We start from the raw sequence: 23952 nt of genomic DNA, 5'->3' as shown, positions 1-23952 counted from the left end.
TGAATTGGCAAAGAATATTGAATATACCATGGACTTCCAAAAGAAGGAACAAGTCTGCCTTGGAGGAAGTACAATGAGAATGCTTCTCAGAAGCAAGGATGTCAAGACTTCATCTCACTAGAAGGACCCTGGAGGTCATGGTCCACAGACTTTCTGTTAGCAAAAGACTGGAACCATTCCCAAAGCCAACTCTTCAGACAGGGATTGGACTGGACTATAAGATAGAAAATGATACTGGTGAGGAGTGAGCTTCTTGGTTCAAGTAGACACATGAGACTATGTGGGCAGCTCCTGTCTGGAGTGGAGATGAGAAGGCAGAGGGGGACACAGCTGGCTGAATGGACATGGGAGCACAGGGTGGAGAGAAGGAGTGTGCTGTCTCATTAGGGGGAGAGCAACTAGGAGTATATAGCAAGGTGTACATAAATTTTTGTATGAGAGACTTGATTTGTAAACTTTCACTTAAAGCACAATAAAAATAAAAAATAATTTTAAAAAAGACTGTGTCTCATATACTTTGGACATGCTATCAGGAGGGATCAGCCCCTGGATAATAACATCGTGCTTGGTAAAGTAGAGGGTTAGCAAAAAAGAGGAAGACCCTCGATGAGATTGGTTGACACTATGTCTCCAACGATGGGCTCAAACATAACAGCAATTGTGAGGATGGTGCAGGATTGGGCAGGGTTTCATTCTGTGGTGCTTAGGGTCTCTATGGGTGGGAACTGACTCAACGGCACCTAATAACAGGAGCAACAACAACAAACATCCATCTGGTATTCTCTGCTTTCAGCGAAGATCCCTCTGACATCAGCAATTATATCCCTTGTTCCATGTCTTCTGAATCTGGCTTGAATTTCTGCAAGTTCCCTACCAATGTACTGCTACAACCATTTTTGAATTCTCTTCAGCAAAATTTTACTTGTGTGTGATACTAATGATACTGTTTAATAATGTTTTCATTCCCTTGGATCACCTTTCTTTGGGATGGGCATGAATATAGAGCTCTTCCAGTCGGTTGGCCAGGTAGCTGTCTCCGAATTTCTTGGCATAGACAAGTGAGCGCTTCCAGCACTGCATCTGATTGTTGAAACATCTCAATTGATATTTCATCAGTTCCTGGAGCCTTGTTTTTTGCCAGCGCCTTCAGTGCGTCTTGGATCTCTTCCTTCAATATCGTTGGTTCCTGATTATATGATACCTCCTGAAATGGGTGAACGTCGACCAGTTCTTTTTTGTACAGTGACTACTGTGTATTCCTTCCATCTTCTTTTGATGCTTCTTGCATTGTTTAATATTTTCGCCATAAAATCCTTCAGTTTTGCAGCTCAAGGCTTGATTTTTTTCCTCAGTTCTTTCAGCTTGAGAAATGCTGAGTGCGTTCTTCCCTTTTCGTTTTCTAACTCCAGGTCTTTGCATATTTCGTCATGATACTTTGTCTTCTCAAGCCACTCTTTGAAATCTTCTGTTAAGTTCTTTTACTTCATCATTTCTTCCATTCACTTTAGCTACTCTGCATTTAAGAGCAAGTCTCTGAGTCTCTTCTGACATCTGTTTTGGTCTTTCCTTTCTTTGCAGTCTTTTTAATGACCTTTTGTTTTCCTTGTGTATGATATCCTTGATGTTTTCCCATAACTCATCTGGTCTTTAGTCATTAGTGTTCAGAGCATCAAATCTATTCTTGGTATATGGTCTCTACATTCAGGTGGCATATACTGAGGGTTGTACTTTGGTTCTTGTGAACTTGTTTTAGTTTTTTCAGCTTCAACTTGAACTTGCATATGTGCAATTGATGGTCTGCTCTGCAGTGGACCCTCACCTTGTTCATCGTCTCTTTCCACAAATGTACTTAATTTGTTCCTGTGTATTCCACCTGGCAAGGTCCACGTGTACAGTAACCATTTATGTTGTTGAAAAAAGGTATGTGCAGTGAAGAAATTGTTGGTCTTACAACATTCTATTTTGTGTTCTCTGGTGTGCTTCCTATCACCGAGGCCACATTTTCCAGCTCCCGATCCTTCTTTATTTCCTGCTTTTGCATTCCAATCACCAGTAATTATCAAGGTATCTTGATTGCATGTTTGGTTAATTTCAGACTGTACAAGTTGATAAAAATCTTCAATTTCTTCGATTTTGGCATTAGTGATGTTGCCTGTAGGCATATGGATATATCCTATCACTGACATTGCTGTAATTCATGTTAGGTCTTAAAATGTTCTTTTGGACAATGGTTTTGATGCCCTCTTTCTTCACTTCATCATTTCTAGTACAGCAGACCATATGATTGCCCAATTCTTAGAGAACCCAACCTAAGAAAAACTACTTATTCTGAAACATATACTGTTCATACAATGTAATTGGAATGGACTTCATTAAATACCATGGGGCGTGGTGCTGTGCTGATGCTCAGATAACTAGAGACATTTGGGGAGATGCCCACTTGTCAGTTAGTTGTAGGTCAAGAGGGCTATCTTAACCTTGGCATTAAGAAATATGGGAATTTTTAGTGTATGTAGAAATTATCTGTATAAGGTCTTTCCTCTGCATTGGTGGGGACAATGTGGTCTATGGTATGTGGTCCCCAGTATCACCAGAGAGGAGAGCATATTACCCTCCCAAATTCTAACCTGGGCTCTTTTGTACATCACAGCCTCCTCTTGCAATGCACCAGGTACTTTCTATCAGGCAGTGTGTATCCTGATCCCTGAAATTGGGGTACGTGAATTAGAAAAAGCAGTACATTACCTGTCTACTACTTTCGTGTCGCTACGCATCAGAATCTACGTGACGGCAACGGGTTACTACTATTGAGAAGGGATTCAATTATACAATTGACTCGTTGGAATCACTTCAACACAAGATAGTACAATGGCTATTGCCCTCCAAAACCAGAGTGCTGGACATCCTGATGGCACAACTTGGGGGTGCAGGTGCCATGTTGGGAGAAAAGTACTGCTTTTATATCAGTGAATCAGGACATATAATGAATAGCATCAGTGATACAAAGAATGCAGTTCAAATCCTCCGTAAGGGAAAGAAAGACACAGCTCTTTGATCTATTCGTTTGGCCTGGACTGAGTAATGATGGGGTAGCTGGTTTCAATCTCTCCTCCAAGCAAGCCTTATCACCCTACTAGGAGTAGTCCTAGTGGTGACGCTCCTTAAATCCGTCTAAAGATATTAAGCAAATGGCGCATAAATATAACATCCGTTAGCATTGTGCACCGAACCATGGACGTGCAGCTCAATGCCTGAAATGGAAGTTGGGCATACCAAGACATATGACTGCATTGCTTCTTTGTTTTCTTGTGTCCCAGTGGGAATCAGGGGGTGGGTTGTTGGGAGATGGTCTTCCACACACCCTCTGTACCCCTCCTATCCAGGCTGCCCAAGTAAAGGCCTTGGACCAGGAACATCTGTGATCAGAAGACTAGGAATTGGTTCTCCAACTCTCTCCCAGTGTCTTCTTATCAGGAAAGTCTTTCCCTTGTTCTAGGCACATAGTAACATTTTCTGTCTCTTGTACATATCCAGGTTCCTTATGGTGCCTGGCCAACCCCACTTCTGTATCTATTCCTGGTAGGAACGGAATGGGGTCTTTCCAGTCTACGGCATGAGAAAAGTATACCTAGGATATCTGCCCTGCTGCACTGGTCATAAAAGGGTGGTGTGGGGGGAGATCCTGCTGGCCATTGGAGACCAGTGCCCTCTAGTGAAGCTGATCTCACTCTGTCTTTTCTCTATGCTAGTAAAATGTTAGTGCGTGCACAACTGAAAGGTGAGTGTGTATTTCTTTGGTGACCGCAAACCCTGGTCTGACAATTAGCACACTAATATTACTTCTCACTCCTTCTACCCCTAATCTCCGATTTTTGTGGCACCTTTGGGAATTTTTGTTATCATTAAATTGGTATTATTTTTACATCGTTAGCTTTTCTATCTAGACTTCTTAAAATTATATTCACTTTTGTAGCCATGGTTAACATAGATTATTTAGACTTAATTCTGTTTAGGTTTAGTTCCTGGTTTAACTGGGTTCAGTGCACCGTCTAACTTTTTCATTCATTGCATCCAGTACTGTGAACCACATGCTGTTCTAGGTGCTTGGTGTATGCAAGTAAAGAAAATGGACAGAAATCTTTGGAGTGTACATACTGGTTGTCGTTGTTAGTTACATTCAGATTGGCTCTGACTCATAGCGACCTTCCATATAATAGAATGAAAGCTTGGCTGGTCCTGTGCCATTTTCATGATCTTTGGTATGTTTGAGTCCTGTTTCAGCCACTGTGTGAATACATTTCATCCAGGGTCTCCCTTGCTTTAACTGACCTTCCACCTTGTCAACCATGATGTCCTTTTCTAGCAATTTGTCTTTCCTGATGACATGTCAGAAGTAAGTGAGCTGAAGTCTTGCTATCCTTGCCTTTAAGGAGCATTCTGATTGTATTTCTTGTAAGAATGATTTGTTTGTTCTTCTGGAAGTTCATGATATATTCAGTATTCTTCACTAATACCACAGTTCAGCTACATCAATTCTTCCTCTGTCTTGCTTTTTCATTGTTCAGCTTTTACATGCATATGAGGGGACTGAAAAGACCATAGCTTGTGTCAGGTACACCTTAGTCACCAAAGTGACGTTTGCTTTTTAAAGCTATGAAAAGGTCTTTTGCAGGCATATGGTAAATGTGAGCGTTAAGTGCCTCTAAATACCCCACAGCAACTTTAGAAAAAAAAAAAAAAAAACTAACCAGTTAGCACTAATGAGGAGAGAGAACCTTGGAAACCAACCCAACATTAAAGTGACAATCAGTGAATTGGAGAAAAGAAGCAACTGACTTGGTAAGAAGCTTTTTTTTTTCTTGCCTGGGAAACCCACCACTCAAGCCCCATTGCAGTGAAGCTGGAGCCAATGGCTGTGGGTTGGGTCCAGTGAACAGAGGCATCCCATGAAAAAAAATGATGGTGAGCAATAAAATTTTGCTGTAGCTGAAGATCTACTGTCTCAGAGTCTCAATATGGTCAAAGAGCAGCCAGAGGAACAGATATCCTAGGACTCAAATGGAAAAACTGGTTCCACCCCACCCCCAACCCAGGCAGGGTGGAGAGAGAAAAAAATAGAGGCAGCCCACACTGATTCCAAGACATACCAAACAAAAGAAACCATTAAGCTGGATAGCTGTAATCAGTCTGCATTCAGACACTTAAAACCTTCCGAGTAAAAAGGAAGGAAAAAAAACAAAAAAGGACTAAAAAACTACCTCCAAAACAAAGCATATGTACCTCCTCAAAATATTTTAGGATACACTTAGAATATACCTAGGAAGCGTTGAAATCACACTCATATCAATTAAGGAAAAGCAAAGGCTGCAGACATGCCCAGATCAGCTGATTCCCTCAAAAGCACACAAAGGAGACCCTCCTTCCCCAGGTAAAAAAAGCACTGAGTAAATGCTGAAAGAGCCCTAAAGCTAGAGCACACTCTGGCACAATGTGGAGGGATGGGGGGGGAAAAAATATATATATATATACACACACACACACACACAAGAAAAATTGGGGGGAAAGAGAAGAATCTCAAACCAGAACTACCTCAACAAAGTATTCAAATGCCTCAGGTTCAGCAAAAAAAAGTAAGGCATACAAGAAAGCAAGAGAAGGTGACCCAACTACAAGAACAGCTTTAAGAAATAGAAATCACTCCTATGGAAGTAAGGATAATGGAAAAAATAGAGGACTTTTAAAAAGCAATTTTTCTTCTCTTTTTTTAATTTTTATTGTGCTTTAGTTGAAGGTTTACAGAGCAAATTAGTTTCTGAATAAACAATTAATATACATATTGTTTTGTGACATTGGTTGCCAACCCCAAGATGTGTGAACACTCTCCCTTTCTTGACCTTGGGTTCCCCCTTTCCATTTGTCCAGCTTTCCTGTGCCCTCCTCCTTTCTTGTCCTTTCGCCTTGTCTAGTGTGCCCATTTTGTCTCAAATACATGTTTGAGCTATGTGTATTATTGTTTGTTTTATGGACCTGTCTAATCTTCGGCTGAAGGGTGGACCTCGCGAGTGACTGAGAAGGATGTCAGGTCCTTGTTTCTCTAGAATCTGTTCCTAGGCGTGCGATTGCTGGATCATATGGTATTTCTATGTCTAGCTTTTTAAAGAAGCACTGTGTCATTTTACAAAGTGGTTGTACCATTTTGCATTCCCACCAGCAGTGCGTAAGTTCCAGTCTCCCTGCAGCCTCTCCAACATTTATTTTCTGGTTTTTTTTTGATTCGTGCCAGTAATGTTGAAGTGAAATGGTATCTCATTGTACTTTTGATTTGCATATCTCTAATGGCTACTGATTGTGAGAATTTCCTCATGTGTCTTTTAGCCACCTGAGTGTCGTCTTTGGTGAAGTGTCTGTATATCCTTTAATCATTTTTTAATTTGATTATTGGTCTCTTTGATGTACAGGTGTTGGATTTTTTATTGATTTTAGAGATTAGACCTTTGACAGATATGTCATAGCCAAAAATTTTTTCCCAGTCTGTTGTTGTTGTTAGGTGCCTGAGTAGATTTCAACTCATAGTGACCCTGTAAACAACAGAACGAAATACTGCCTGGTCCTGCATCATCCTCACAATCATTGCTATGTTTGAGCCCATTGTTGCAGGCATTGTGTCAGTTCATCTCATTGAGGGCCTTCCTCTTTTTTGTCAACTCTCTGTCAAGCATGATGTCCTTCTCCAGGGACTCATCCTCTTGATTACGTGTCCAAAGTACATGAGATGAAGTCTGGGCATCCTTGCTGAAGTCTTTTGATGAGCATACCAAAAAAAAAAAAAATCCGATGCTATCTAGTTGATTCTGACTCATAGTGACCCTATAGCATAAGTGTTGAATTTTTAGAAGATTCCTGTTGTCTAGCTTACCTTCTAGTGTTTGTGTATTGTTAGTTATGGTTTGTATCCTATTTATGCCATGCTTTAGGGCCTCAGTGATGACCCTATTTTTTTCTTCCATGATCTTTTTAGTATTTGGTTTTATACTTAGGTCTTTGACCCATTTTGTAGTAGTTTTTGTGTATGGTGTGAAGTATAGGGTCCTGCTTCATTTTTTTACAGATGGACATCCAATTTTGACAGCACCATTTGTTAGAAAGACTGTTTTTTCTCTATTTAATGGAGTTTGGGCCTTTGTCAAAGATCAGGTGACTGAGTTGTTGTTGTTCTTAGGTGCCATCAAGTTGGTTCTGACTCATAGCGACCCTATGCACAACAGAACAAAACACTGTCCAGTCCTGAGCCATCCTTACAATCGTTGTTATGCTTGAGCTCATTGTTGCAGCCACTGTGTCAATCCACCTTGTTAAGGGTCTTCCTCTTTTCCACTGACGCTGTACTTTGCCAAGCATGATGTCCTTCTCCAGGGACTGATCCCTCCTGACAACATGTCCAAACTATTTAAGACACAGTCTCGCCATCCTTGCTTCTAAGGAGCATTCTGGTTGCACTTCTTCCAAGACAGATTTGTTCCTTATTTTGGCAGTCCATGATATATTCAATATTCTTCCCCAACACCACAATTTAAAGGCACCAATTCTTCTTCAGTCTTCCTTATTCATTGTGTAGCTTTCACATGCATATGGTGCTATTGAAAATACCATGACTTGGGTCAGGAGCACCTTAGTTTTCAAGGTGACACCTTTGCTTTTCAACACTTCAAAGAGGTCCTTTGGTGCAGATTTGCCCTATGCAATGCGTCTTGATTTCTGGACTGCTGCTTCCATGGCTGTTGACTGTGGATTCAAGTAAAATGAAATCCTTGACAACTTCAGTCTTCTCTCCGTTTATCATGATGTTGCTCATTGGTCCAGTTGTGAGGATTTTTGTTTTCTTTATGTTGAGGGGCAATCCATACTGAAGGCTGTGATCTTTGATCTTCATTAGTAAGTGCTTCAAGTCCTTTTCACTTTCAGCAAGCAAGGTTGTGTCATCTGCATAATGCAGGTTGTTAATGAGTCTTCATCCAATCCTGATGCTCCGTTCTTCTTCATATAGTCTAGCTTCTTGCATTATTTGCTCAGTATACAGATTGAATAGGTATGGTGAAAGAATACAACCCTGATGCACACCTTTCAGGACTTTAAGCCAATCAGTATCCCCTTGTTCTGTCTGAACAGCTGCCTCTTGATCTATGTAAAGGCTCTTCACCAGCACAATTAAGTGCTCTGGAATTCTCATTCTTTGCACTGTTATCCATAATTTGTTATGATCCACACAGTCGAATGGCTTTTCATAGTCAGTAAAACACAGGTAAACTTCCTTCTGGTATTCTCTGCTTTTAGCCAGGATCCAACTGACATAAGCAATGATATCCCTGCTTCCATGTCATCTTCTGAAACCGGCCTGAATTTCTGGCAGTTCGCTGTTGGTATACTGCTGCAGCCGTTTTTGAATGATCTTCAGCAAAATTTTGCTTGCATGTGATATTAATGATATTGTTCTACAATTTCCACATTCGGTTGGATCACCGTTCTTGGGAATAGGCATAAATATAGATCTCTTCCAGTCAGTTGGCCAGGAAGCTGTCTTCCATATTTCTTGGCATAGACGAGTGAGCACCTCCAGCGCTGCATCTGTTTGTTGACACATCTCAATTGATATTCCATCAATTCCTGGAGCCTTGTTTTAAGCCAATGCCTTCCGAGCAGCTTGGGCTTCTTCCTTCAGTACTATTGGTTCCTGATCATATGCTACCTCTTGAAATGGCTAAACATTGACTAATTCTTTTTGGTATAATGACTCTGTATTCCTTTCATCTTCTTTTGATGCTTCCTCTGTTGTTTACTATTTTCCCCATGGAATCCTTCACTATTGCAACTCGAGGCTTGAATTTTTTCTTCAGTTCTTTCAGCTTGAGAAACGCCAAGCGTGTTCTTCCCTTTTGGTTTTCTATCTCCAGCCCTTTGCACATGTCAGTATAATACTTTATGTTGTCTTCTCGAGCTGCCCTTTGAAATATTCAGTTCTTTTACTTCATTGATTCTTCCTTTTGCTTTAACTGCTCGACATTCGAGAGCAAGTTTCACAGTCTCCTCTGACATCCATCTTGGTCTTTTCTTTCTTTCCTGTCTTTTCAGTGACCTCTTGCTTTCTTCTTATATGATGCCCTTGATGTCATTCCACAACTCGTCTGGTCTTCGGTCACTAGTGTTCAATGCATCAAATCTATTCTTGAGATGGTCTCTAAATTCAGGTGGGATATACTCAAGGTCATATTTTGGCTCCCGTGGACTTGCTCTGATTTTCTTCAGTTTCAGCTTGAACTTGTGTATGAGCAATTGATGGTCTGTTCCACAGTTGGCCCCTGGCCTTGTTCTGACTGATGATATTGAGCTTTTCCATCGTCTCTTTCCACAGATGTAGTCAATTTGATTTCTGTGTGTTCCATCTGGCGAGGTCCATGGGTATAAAAAAAAAAAAAAAAAGCCGTTTATGTTGGTGAAAGGGAGTTTTTGCAATGAAGAAGTTGTTGACCTTGCAAAATTCTGTCATTTGATCTCCGGCATTGTTTCTATCACCAAGGCCATATTTTCCAACTACTGATCCTTCTTCTTTGATTCCAGTTTTTGCATTCCAATCACCAGCAGTTATCAATGCATCTCGATTGCATGTTTGATCAATTTCAGACTGCAGTAGCTGATAAAAGTCTTCTATATCTTCATCTTTGGCCCTAGTGGTTGGTGCGTAAACTTGAATAATAGTCGTATTAACTGGTCTTCCTTGTAGGCGTATGCGTATTAGCCTATCAGTGACAGCATTGTACTTTAGGATAGATCTTGAAATGTTCTTTTTTACGATGAATGCAACAAACACCATTCCTCTTCAGGTTGTCATTCCCAACATAGTAGAATATATGATTGTCTGGTTCAAAATGGCCAATACCAGTCCATTTCAGCTCACTAATGCCTAGGATATTGATGTTTCTGTGTTCCATTTCATTTTTGACCATTTCCAATTTTCCTAGATTGATACTTCGTACATTCCAGGTACCGATTATTAATGGATGTTTGCAGCTGTTTCTTCTTATTTTGAGTTGTGCCACATCAGCAAATTAAGGTCCCAGTCATCTTTTGAGTGCCTTCCAACCTGGGGGGCTCATCTTCCAACACTGTATCAGACAATATTCCACTGCTATTTGTAAGATTTTCGCTGGCTAACACTTTTCAGAAGTAGACTGCCAGGTCCTTTTTCCTATTCTGTCTTAGTCTGGAAGCTCAGCTGAAACCTGTCCTCCATGGGTGACTCTGCTGCTATATGAATACCAGTGGCATAGCTTCCAGCATCACAGCAACACGTGACCTCCCACAGTACGACAAGCTGACAGACACGTGGGGGAAGTCAGATGACCATAGGTGCATGGATTTATATCTGGGTTCTCAGTTCTCTTCAGTTGGTCAGTGTGTCTGTTGTTGTACCAGTACCAGGCCGTTTTGATTTCCATAGCTGTGTAGTAGATTCTGTCAGGTAGTATAAGTCCTCCTACTTTGTTCTTCTTCAATAGTGCTTTACTTTTACAGGGCCTCTTTCCTTTTCTTATAAAGTTAACGATTAGTTTTTCCATCTCCTTAAAAAATGTTTTTGGTGTTTGGATGCAGATTGGATTGTATTTGTAGCTTGCTTTGGATGGAATTGACATTTTCATAATGTTGAGTCTACCTATCCATCAGCATGGTATATTTTTCTGTTTATGTAGCTCTCATTTGGTTTCTTGCAGCAGTGTTTTATAGTTTTCTTTGTATAGGTCTTTTACATGCCTGGTTAGATTTATTCCTAAGTGTATTTTAAGCATTTTTTAAGGTGCTGTTATAAATGGTGTTGTTTTTTTTATTTCCTTTTCATAGTTCTCTTTATTGGTGTATAGGAATTCAGCTGATTTTTGTATGTTTATCTTGTATATTGCCACTCTGCTGAATCTTTCTATTAGTTCCAGTAATTTTCTTGTGGGGTCTTTTGAGTTCTTCATGTATAGTATCGTATCATCCACAAATAGGGACAGTTTAATTTCTTCATTACCAATTTGGATGCTCTTTGTTTCTTTTTGTTGCCTTGTTGCTCTAGCTAGGACTTTCAGCACAATGTTAAATAGGAGTTGTGATAAAGAGCATCCTTGTCTTGTTCCTGTATTCATGGGGCATGTTTTCAGCCTCTCTCCATTAAGAATGATATGAGCCATTCGTTTTGTATAGATGGCATTTATTTAGAGTTTCCTTAGAAAGAAACTCAACAAAGATACAGAAGAACTAAAGGGCACAATCAGCCAACTTGACCTCGTAGACATGTATACAACACTCCACCCAACAGCTGCAAAGTACACATTCTTTTCCAATGCACATGGAACATTCTCCATAATAGACCACATCTTAGGCCACAGAGCAGCCCTCAACAAAATCTAAAACATTGAGATAATACAAAGTATCTTCTCTGACCACAACTCCATCCAAGTAGATATTAACAACAGGAAGAGCAAGGGGAAAAAAATCAATTACATGGAAACTGAGTAACACCCTGCTTTAAAACCACTGGGTAATAAAAGAAATCAGAGATGGAATAAAAAAATTCCTAGACTCAAACAAGAATGAAAACACATCATACCAAAACCTTTAGGACACAGCAAAGGCAGTTCTCAGATGTCAGTTTATAGCAATACATGCACACATCAAAAAAGAACAGACAAAATCAAAACATTAACTACACAACTTGAACAAATAGAAAGAGAACAGCAAAAGAAGCCCACAGCCACCAGAAGAAAGGGAATAATAAAGATCAGAGCAGAAATAAGTGAAATAGAGAATTGAAAAACAATAGAAAGAATCAAAAAAACCAAAACTTGGTTCTTTGAAAGGATCAACAAAATTGACAAAACACTGGCCAAATTGACAAAAGAAGAACACGAGATGATGCAAATAACCCAAATAAGAAATGAAATGGGGGGCATTACAACAGACCCAACTGAAACGAGTATTATGAAAAACTATATTCCAAAAAATCTGAAAACCTAGAAGAAGTGGACAAATTTCTAGAAACACACTACCTACACAAACTAACACAAAATGATGTTGAAAATCTGAACAGACCCATAACAAGAGAAGAGACTGAAAAGGTAAAAAAAAAAAAAAAAGCCCTGGTCCAGATGGCTTCACTGGAGAATTCTAACAAACACTCAGAGAAGAGCTTACACCAGTACTACTTAAACTATTTCAGAACATAGAAAAGGAAGCCATACTTTCAAATTCATTCTATGAAGCCAGCATAATGCTGATACCAAAACCAGGCAAAGGCACTACAAAAAAAAGAAAATTACAGACCAATATCTCTCATGAATATAGATGCAAAAATTCTCAATGGCACTCAGCATCGTATCAAAAAAATAATACACCATGACTCAGTAGGATTCATATCAGGTATGCAAGGATGGTTCGACATTAGAAAATCAATTAACATAGTCCACCACATAAATAAAAGGAAAGAAAAGAATCACATGATCATCTCAGTCTACCCAGAAAAGGCATTTGGCAAAGTCTACCACCCATTCCTGATTTAAAAAGCTCTCAATAAAATAGGTATAATAGAAGAGAAATTTCTTAACATAATAAAGAACATCTATGCAAAACCAATGGCCAACATCATTCTTATGGGAGAGAGGCTGAAAACATTCCCTTGAGAACAGCAACAAGACAAGGATGCCCTTTATCGCCACTCCTATTCAACACTGTGCTGGAAGTTCTAGCTAGAGCAATAAGGGAAGAAACAAATAAAGAGCATCCAAATTGGTAATGATGAAGTTAAACTGTGTCTATCTGTAGATGATATGATACTATCATCTACAATGGTAAACCTGGTGGCGTAGTGGTTAAGCGCTACGGCTGCTAACCAAAGGGTTTGCAGTTCAAATCTACCAGGCGCTCCTTGGAAACCCTATGGGGCTGTTCTACTTTGTCCTATAGGATCGCTGTGAGATGGCACTGGGTTTTGGGTATGATACTATACATAGGAAACTCAGAAGAGTCCACAAGAAAACTGCTGTGACTAATAGATTCAGCAGAATATCAATATATAAGGTAAACATACAAAAATCAATTGGATTCCTATACACCAATAAAGAGAATGATGAAAAGGAAATCACGAAAACAATACCATTTATAATAGCCCCTAAAAAAACAAAATACTTAGGAATAAATCTAACCAGGAATATAAAGGACCTATACAAAGAAAAAAAAAAAAATTTTTTTTTTATGCAAAGAAAACTACAAAACACTACTGCAAGAAACTGAAAGAGATTTACATAAATGGAAAAAAATACCATACTCATGGATAGGTAGACTCAACATTGTGAAAATGACAATTCTATCCAAAGTGATTTACAAATACAATGCAATCCCTATCCAAATACCAACAACATTTCTTTAAAAAGATGGGAAAAGTTATCATTAACTTTATATGGAAAGGGAAGAAGCCCCGGATAAGTAAAGCACTATTGAAGAAGAAGAAGAAGAAAATAGGAGAACGCAAGCTACCTGACCTCAGAACCTACTATACAGCAACAGTAGTCAAAACAGCCTAATACTGGTACAACAACAAAAATATTGACCAGTGGAAAAGAATTGAGAACCCAGCTGTAAATCCATCACCTATGGTCACCTGATCGTTGACAAGGGCCCGAAGTCCATCAAATGGGGAAAAGGCAGTCTTTTTAACAAATGATGCTGGCAAAACTGGATGTCCATCTGCAAAAAAAATGAAACAGGACCCAGACCTGACACCATATACAAAAATTAACTCAAAATGGATCAAAGACCTAAATATAAAGACAAAAAGTATGAAGCTCATGTAAGAAAAGATAGGATCAACGCCAGAGGCCCTTATACATGGCACTAACAAAATACAAACCAAAACCAACAACACACAAACTGCAGAAGATAAGCTAGATAACTGGGATCTTCTAAAAATTAAACACTTATGCTTATTAAAAGACTTCACCAAGAGAGTAAAAAGAGAACCTACACACTGGGGAAAAATTTTTGACTATTACAAATCAGACAAAGGTCTAATCTCTAAAATCTACAAGAAAATGCAACACCTCTACAACAACAACAAAAAAACAATCCGAGGGGCGGAGCCAAGATGGCGGACTAGGCAGACGCTACCTCGGATCCCTCTTACAACAAAGACACGGAAAAACAAGTGAATCGATCACATACATAACAATCTACGAACCCTGAACAACAAACACAGATTTAGAGACGGAGAACGAACTAATACGGGGAAGCAGCGATTGTTTTCAGAGCCTGGAGCCAGCGTACCAGTCAGGTACGGCACAAGCACAGAGAGCTGCTCCACCCCGCTGAACTAACCCCGGGAGGGGGACCAGCCGGTTCCGCGGGCGGCGTGGGACGCAGCCGGTAGGAGAAGTCCCCGGGAGGCAGTGACTGGTCTTGGAACGGGGAGAGCAGCGTCCCAGCCAGGGAACCGTCCCGCCGGGATTTGGACTGGACGCAGCGGATTTTCTGGACAAACTAGTTTCCCAGTGATGGCTCGGAGACAACAATCCATATCAAACCACTTAAAGAAGCAGACCATGACAGCTTCTCCAAGCCCCCAAACAAAAGAATCAAAATCTTTCCCAAATGAAGGTACAATCCTGGAATTATCAGATACAGAACATAAAAAACTAATTTCGAGAATGCTTCAAGACATCACAAATGAAATAAGGCAAACTGCAGAAAAAGCCAAGGAACACACTAATAAAACTGTGGAAGAACTCAAAAAGATTATTCAAGAACATAGTGGAAAAATTAATAAGTTGCAAGAATCCATAGAGAGACAGCATGTAGAAATCCAAAAGATTAACAATAAAATTACAGAATTAGACAACACAATAGGAAGTCAGAGAAGGAGACTCGAGCAATTAGAATGCAGACTGGGACATCTGGAGGACCAGGGAATCAACACCAACATAGCTGAAAAAAAATCAGATAAAAGAATTAAAAAAAATGAAGAAACCCTAAGAATCATGTGGGACTCTATCAAGAAGGATAACCTGCGGGTGATTGGAGTCCCAGAACAGGGAGGGGGGACAGAAAACACAGAGAAAATAGTTGAAGAACTCCTGACAGAAAACTTCCCTGACATCATGAAAGACGAAAGGATATCTATCCAAGATGCTCATCGAACCCCATTTAAGACTGATCCAAAAAGAAAAACTCCAAGACATATTATCATCAAACTCGCCCAAACCAAAGATAAACAGAAAATTTTAAAAGCAGCCAGGGAGAAAAGAAAGGTTTCCTTCAAGGGAGAATCAATAAGAATAAGTTCAGACTACTCAGCAGAAACCATGCAGGCAAGAAGGGAATGGGACGACATATACAGAACACTGAAGGAGAAAAACTGCCAGCCAAGGATCATATATCCAGCAAAACTCTCTCTGAAATATGAAGGCGAAATTAAGATATTTACAGATAAACACAAGTTTAGAGAATTTGCAAAAACCAAACCAAAGCTACAAGAAATACTAAAGGATATTGTTCGGTCAGAGAACCAATAATATCAGATATCAGCACAATACAAGGTCACAAAACAGAACGTCCTGATATCAACGCAACTCAAATAGGGAAATCACAAAAACAAACAAATTAAGATTAATTAAAAAAAAAATACACATAACAGGGAATCATGGAAGTCAATAGGTAAAAGATCACAATAATCAAAAAGAGGGACTAAATACAGGAGGCATTGAACTGCCATATGGAGAGTGCTACAAGGCGATATAGAACAATACAAGTTAGGTTTTTACTTAGAAAAATAGGGGTAAATAATAAGGTAACCACAAAAAGGTATAACAACTCTATAACTCAAGATAATAGCCAAGAAAAACGTAACGACTCAACTAACATAAAGTCAAACACTATGAAAATGAGGATCTCACAATTTACTAAGAAAAACGCCTCAGCACAAAAAAGCATGTGGAAAAATGAAATTGTCAACAACACACATAAAAAGGCATCAAAATGACAGCACTAAAAACTTATTTATCTATAATTACGCTGAATGTAAATGGACTAAATGCACCAATAAAGAGACAGAGAGTCACAGACTGGATAAAGAAACACGATCCATCTATATGCTGCCTACAAGAGACACACCTTAGACTTAGAGACACAAACAAACTAAAACTCAAAGGATGGAAAAAAATATATCAAGCAAACAATAAGCAAAAAAGAAGAGGAGTAGCAATATTAATTTCTGACAAAATAGACTTTAGACTTAAATCCACCACAAAGGATAAAGAAGGACACTATATAATGATAAAAGGGACAATTGATCAGGAAGACATAACCATATTAAATATTTATGCACCCAATGACAGGGCTGCAAGATACATAAATCAAATTTTAACAGAATTGAAAAGTGAGATAGATACCTCCACAATTATAGTAGGAGACTTCAACACACCACTTTCGGAGAAGGACAGGACATCCAGTAAGAAGCTCAATAGAGACACGGAAGATCTAATTACAACAATCAACCAACTTGACCTCATTGAGTTATGCAGAACTCTCCACCCAACTGCTGCAAAATATACTTTTTTTTCTAGCACACATGGAACATTCTCTAGAATAGACCACATATTAGGTCATAAAACAAACCTTTGCAGAGTCCAAAACATCGAAATATTACAAAGCATCTTCTCAGACCACAAGGCAATAAAACTAGAGATCAATAACAGAAAAACTAGGGAAAAGAAGTCAAATACTTGGAAAATGAACAGTAACCTCCTGAAAAAAGACTGGGTTATAGAAGACATCAAGGAGGGAATAAGGAAATTCTTAGAAAGCGACGAGAATGAAAATACTTCCTATCAAAACCTCTGGGACACAGCAAAAGTAGTGCTCAGAGGGCAATTTATATCAATAAATGCACACATACAAAAAGAAGAAAGAGACAAAATCAGAGAACTGTCCCTACAACTTGAACAAATAGAAACTGAGCAACAAAAGAATCCATCAGGCACCAGAAGAAAACAAATAATAAAAATTAGAGCCGAACTAAATGAATTAGAGAACAGAAAAACAATTGAAAGAATTAACAAAGCCAAAAGCTGGTTCTTTGAAAAAATTAACAAAATTGAGAAACCATTGGCTAGACTGACTAAAGAAATACAGGAAAGGAAACAAATAACCCGAATAAGAAACGAGAAGGACCACATCACAACAGAACCAAATGAAATTAAAAGAATCATTTCAGATTATTATGAAAAATTGTACTCTAACAAATTTGAAAACCTAGAAGAAATGGATGAATTCCTGGGAAAACATTACCTACCTAAACTAACACATTCAGAAGTAGAACAACTAAATAGACCCATAACAAAAAAAGAGATTGAAACGGTAATCAAAAAACTCCCCACAAAAAAAAACCCTGGCCCGGACGGCTTCACTGCAGAGTTCTACCAAACTTTCAGAGAAGAGTTAACACCACTATTTCTGAAGGTATTCCAAAGCATAGAAAATGACGGAATACTACCCAACTCATTCTATGAAGCCACCATCTCCCTGATACCAAAACCAGGTAAAGACATTACAAAAAAAGAAAATTATAGACCTATATCCCTCATGAACATAGATGCGAAAATCCTCAACAAAATTCTAGCCAATAAAATCCAACAACACATCAAAAAAATAATTCACCCTGATCAAGTGGGATTTATACCAGGTATGCAAGGCTGGTTTCATATCAGAAAAACCATTAATGTAATCCATCACATAAATAAAAGAAAAGACAAAAACCACATGATCTTATCAATTGATGCAGAAAAGGCATTTGACAAAGTCCAACACCCATTTATGATAAAAACTCTCACCAAAATACGAATTGAAGGAAAATTCCTCAACTTAATAAAGGGCATCTATGCAAAGCCAACAGCCAATATCACTGTAAATGGAGAGAACCTGAAAGCATTTCCCTTGAGAACGGGAACCAGACAAGGATGCCCTTTATCACCGCTCTTATTCAACATCGTGCTGGAAGTCCTAGCCAGGGCAATTAGGCTAGACAAAGAAATAAAAGGTCTCCGGATTGGCAAGGAGGAAGTAAAGTTATCACTATTTGCAGATGACATGATTATATACACAGAAAACCCTAAGGAATCCTCCAGAAAACTACTGAAACTAATAGAAGAGTTTGCCAGAATCTCAGGTTATAAAATAAACATACAAAAATCAGTTGGATTCCTCTACATCAACAAAAAGAACACCGAAGAGGAAATAACCAAATCAATACCATTCACAGTAGCCCCCAAGAAGATAAGATACTTAGGAATAAATCTTACCAAGGATGTGAAAGACCTATACAAAGAACACTACAAAGTTCTACTACAAGAAATTCAAAAGGACATACTTAAGTGGAAAAACATACCTTGCTCATGGATAGGAAGACTTAACATAGTAAAAATGTCTATTCTACCAAAAGCCATCTATACATTTAATGCACTTCCGATCCAAATTCCAATGTCATATTTTAAGGGGATAGAGAAACAAATTACCAATTTCATATGGAAGGGAAAGAAGCCCCGGATAAGCAAAGCACTACTGAAAAAGAAGAAAAAGGTGGGAGGCCTCACTTTACCTGATTTCAGAAGCTATTATACAGCCACAGTAGTCAAAACAGCCTGGTACTGGTACAACAACAGGCACATAGACCAATGGAACAGAATTGAGAACCCAGACATAGACCCATCCACGTATGAGCAGCTGATATTTGACAAAGGACCAGTGTCAATTAATTGGGGAAAAGAAAGCCTTTTTAACAAATGGTGCTGGCATAACTGGATATTCATTTTCAAAAAATGAAACAGGACCCATACCTTACACCATGCACAAAAACTAACTCCAAGTGGATCAAAGACCTAAACATAAAGACTAAAACGATAAAGATCATGGAAGAAAAAATTGGGACAACCCTAGGAGCCCTAATACAAGGCATAAACAGAATACAAAACATTACCAAAAATGATGAAGAGAAACCCGATAACTGGGAGCTCCTAAAAATCAAACACCTATGCTCATCTAAAGACTTCTCCAAAAGAGTAAAAAGACCACCTACAGATTGGGAAAGAATTTTCAGCTATGACATCTCCGACCAGCGCCTGATCTCTAAAATCTACATGATTCTGTCAAAACTCAACCACAAAAAGACAAACAACCCAATCAAAAAGTGGGCAAAGGATATGAACACACATTTCACTAAAGACGATATTCAGGCAGCCAACAGATACATGAGAAAATGCTCACGATCATTAGCCACTAGAGAAATGCAAATTAAAACTAGGATGAGATTCCATCTCACACCAGCAAGGCTGGCATTAATCCAAAAAATACAAAATAATAAATGTTGGAGAGGCTGCGGAGAGATTGGAACTCTCATACACTGCTGGTGGGCATGTAAAATGGTACAACCACTTTAGAAATCTATCTGGCGTTATCTTAAACAATTAGAAATAGAACTACCATACAACCCAGAAATCCCACTCCTGGGAATATACCCTAGAGATACAAGAGCCTTCATACAAACAGATATATGCACACCCATGTTTATTGCAGCTCTGTTTACAATAGCAAAAAGTTGGAAGCAACCAAGGTGTCCATCAACGGATGAATGGGTAAATAAATTGTGGTATATTCACACAATGGAATACTACACATCGATAAAGAACAGTGACGAATCTGTGAAACATTTCATAACATGGAGGAACCTGGAAGGCATTATGCTGAGCGAAATTAGTCAGAGGCAAAAGGACAAATATTGTATAAGACCACTATTATAAGATCTTGAGTAATAGTGAACCTGAGAAGAACACATACTTTTGTGGTTACGAGGGGGGGAGGGAGGGAGGATGGGAGAGGATTTTTTATTGATTAATCAGTAGATAAGAAATGCTTTAGGTGAAGGGAAAGACAACACTCAATACATGGAAGGTCAGCTCAATTGGACTGGACCAAAAGCAAAGAAGTTTCCGGGATAAAATGAAGGCTTCAAAGGTCAGCGGAGCAAGGGCGGGGGTCTGGCGAACATGGTTTGCGGGGACTTCTAAGTCAATTGGCAAAATAATTCTATTATGAAATCATTCTGCATCCCACTTAGAAATGTGGCGTCTGGGGTCTTAAATGCTAACAAGCGGTCATCTAAGATGCATCAATTGGTCTCAACCCACCTGGAGCAAAGGAAAATGAAGAACACCAAGGTCACACGACAACTAAGAGCCCAAGAGACAGAAAGGGCCACATGAACCAGAGACCTACATCATCCTGAGACCAGAAGAACTAGTTGGTGCCCGGCCACAATCGATGACTGCCCTGACAGGGAGCACAACAGAGGACCCCTGAGGGAGCAGGAGATCAGTGGGATACAGACCCCAAATTCTCATAAAAAGACCAAACTTAATGGGCTGACTGAGACTAGAGGAATCCCGGCGGCCATGGTCCCCAGAACTTCTGTTGGCACAGGACAGGAACCATCCCCGAAGACAACTCATCAGGCTTGAAAGGGACTGGTCAGCGGGTGGGAGAGAGACGCTGATGAAGAGTGAGCTAATTATATCAGGTGGACACTTGAGATTGTGTTGGCAACTCTTGTCTGGAGGGGGGATGGGAGGATAGAGAGAGAGAGAAGCCTGCAAAACTGTCACGAAAGGAGAGACTGAAAGGGCTGACTCAAGAGGGGGAGAGCAAGTGGGAGTAGGGAGTGAGATGTATGTAAACTTACACGTGACAGACTGATTGGATTTGTAAACGTTCACTGGAAGCTTAATAAAAGTTAATAATAAAAAAAAAAAAATCCAATTAAAAAATGGGCAAAGGAAATGAACAGTCACTTCACCAAAGAAGACATTCAAGCAGCCAACAGACACATGAGGAAATGCTTGCGATCGCTAGCCGTTAGAGAAATGGTAATCAAAACCATCTCACCCCGGCATTACTGGCACAAATGAAAAAAAAAAAAACAGGAAATAACAAATGTTGGAGAGGCTGCAGGGAGACTGGAACTCGTGCACTGCTGGTGGAAATGCCAAATGATACATCCATTTTGGAAAACAATATAGCGTGTCCTTAGAAAGCTAGAAATAGAAATACCATATGGTCCAGCAACCCCACTCCTAGGACTATATACTAGAGAAATAAGGGTCATCACGTGAATAGACATATTCACACTCGTGTTCATTGCAGCATTGTTCAAAATAGCAAAAATATGGGAACGACCTAGATGCCCATCAACAGATGAATGGATAAACTGTGGTACACATACACAATGCAGCGTTATGCAATGCTAAAGAACAATGATGATTCTGTGAAGCATCTCACAACATGGATGAATCTGGAGGACATGCTAAGTGAAATAAGCCAATCACAAAAGGACAAGTATTGTATGAGACCATTACTGTAAAAACTCATGGAAGGTTTACATACAAAAAGAAATAATCTTTGATGGCTACAAGGGAGGGGAAGGGTGGGGATGGAAAAACACTAAATAGACAATAGATAATCGATAACTTTGGTGAAGGGTAAGACAGTACACAATACTGGGGAAGCCAGCACATTTTGTCCAAGGCAAGGTCATGGAAGCTCAATAGACACATCCAAACTCCCTGAGGGACCGAATTGCTGAGCTGAGGGCTGTGAGGACCATGGCCTTGGGGAACATCTAGCTCAACTGGCATAACGTAGTTTACAAAGAAAATGTTCTACATTCTACTTTGGTGAGCCTCACCCCTTCAGGAGCAAAGAAGAATGAAGAAAACTGGAGATACGAGGGAAAGATTAGTCTAAAGGACTAATGGACCATATCTACCACAATCTCTACCAGGCTGAGTCCAGTACAACTAGATGGTGCCCAGCTAACACTACTGACTGCTCTGACAAGAATCCCAACAGAGGGTCCCGGATAGAGCTGGAGAAAAATGTGGAACAAAATTCTAACTCAAAAAGAAAGACCAGACTTGCTGGCCTGAAAGAGAGTGGAGAAACCCTCAGAGTATGGCCCCCAGACCCTTTCAGCTCAGTAACGAAGTCGCTCCTGAGGTTCACCCTTTAGCCAAAGATTGGCCAGGCCCATAAAACAAAATGAAACTAGTGGGGCACACCAGCCCAAGGACAAGGACTGGAAGGCAGGGGGGAACAGGAAAGCTGGTAATAGGGACCCCAATGTTGAAAAGAATGTTGACATGTCAGGGGTTTGTTATCCAATATGGTAAAACAATGTGTGCTGTTTAATGAGAAACTAGTTTGTTCTGTAAACCTTCATCTAAAGTACAAAAAAAAAAAAAAGACCTTAAATGCATATTGCTACATGAAAGAAGCCAGTCTGAAAAAGCTGTATACTATGTGATTCCAACTATATGATATTCTTGAAAAGGCAAAATTATAGAGACAGTTAAAAGATCAGTGGTTGCACAGGGCTCGGGGAAGGCAGTGGAGGGATAAATAAGTGAAGCACAAGGCGTTTTAAGGACAGTGAAACTATTCCGCATGATACTGTAATGGTGGATAGAACGCTATTAGTTGCCATGGAGCCCTGTACTACAGAGAAAGAACCCTGTGTAAACTATGGACTTTAGTTAATGATATATCAATATTCATTCATCAATTGTAACAAATGTGCCATACAAATTCAAGATGTTAATAATAGTGAAAACTGTTGCGGGGGGCGGTGTGTGTTGGGGGTGGTAAGTGGGAACTCTGTACTTCCTGGGCAATTTTTCTGAAAATCTAAAACTGCTCTAAAAAATAAAGTATATTAAAGTTTTTTGTTTTTTTTTTTTACCAAGAAAAGACAGAGAAGGTAGGCTCAGGTTATGACTAAACTGATTTGAGATGTATTTCTTAACGTGGGGTGGCATCTCTGCCCACACACAGTTTGTTGCATATCCAGTGCCCCTATAGACAGAGCCACACTACCTAACATTCATTCTTCTTTTTTTCTGTCTCAGGTTAAGGGATATCCCTCCTCCAGCCCAGCAGGCAAGGGATTCTGCCATGACCTGTGTCAACTATCTCCTGCTCATTTATATTTTTGACTTCTGCTGTTCTACTGATTTCTTCTCTCTTTTTTTTTTTCTACCTATAAACATACTCCTAAGCTACCTATCTTAAAAAAAAAAAACAGTCCACCAAAATTCCCTGCTCTGACCTCTGCCTGTTGACTTCCTTTCACAGCTGAGCTTTCGAAAGTAGTCTGACTCCACTTCCTTTGTCTTTCATTTCCTTCTTAATTTTCTGTGGCCTTTCCTCTCACCCTGTCATTCTGTGGACTTTGTTTTTGCTAAAGTCATCAATAACCATCTAATAGTATGGCCATCTCCCTGCTGGACATCTCCAATTGAGTGTCTCAGGAGTTTCAAATTCCACATGAACTGAACTCATTATATACTTCCGTGTTATGATAATTTTACAATATATCCACAAATTCTTTGGTACTTTTCCTTTCAAGAGATGGAGTTTAATTCGTCTCTTCTTGAGCATGGGCTGGATGTAGTGACTCACTTCTAAGAAATAGAATAAGGCAGAAGTGATGGTATGTGAGGTTTCGAGGCCTAGGTCATTAAAGACATCATGGCTTCTTCTTGGCCCTCTCTTTTAGATTACTTATGGTGGGGAAAGTCAACTGCCATATTGGGAGGGTATCCAAACAACTCTATGAAGAGGCTCACTTGGCAAGGAACCAAGACTTCTTGCCAACAACCAGCACTGACTTGCTAGGCATATGTGAACTCCTCAGAAATGGATCCTTGAGTCCCAGTCAAGCCTTCCATGAATTCAGCCCTGGCCAACATCTTGACTGCAACCTCATGAGAGACCCTGAACTGGAACCAGTCAGCTAAGCCTCTCCTAGATGCCTGACCCATAGAAACT

The 23952-nt window shown here is 39.6% G+C and overlaps 1 protein-coding gene across 16 annotated transcripts in view; it reads left to right on the top strand.

Annotated features, from left to right (window-relative positions):
- Nucleotides 1-23952, top strand: part of SPECC1 (sperm antigen with calponin homology and coiled-coil domains 1) — a 476325-nt gene that overhangs the window by 48926 nt on the left and 403447 nt on the right. The window contains exon 1 of one of the 16 annotated variants that reach the window (XM_064271863.1): nt 21549-23952. The exons of the other annotated variants lie outside the window; for them this stretch is intronic. The gene's annotated coding sequence lies outside the window, so the exon portion shown is untranslated. Of the gene's footprint in view, nt 1-21548 lie in introns of those variants that run through there. 16 annotated transcript variants of the gene reach the window in all.

Source organism: Loxodonta africana, chromosome 18 (genome assembly GCF_030014295.1).
Source record: "Loxodonta africana isolate mLoxAfr1 chromosome 18, mLoxAfr1.hap2, whole genome shotgun sequence".
Lineage (NCBI taxonomy): Eukaryota > Metazoa > Chordata > Mammalia > Proboscidea > Elephantidae > Loxodonta > Loxodonta africana.
Note: the sequence above shows the minus strand (reverse complement) of the source record. Positions and strands in the feature narration are given on the sequence as shown.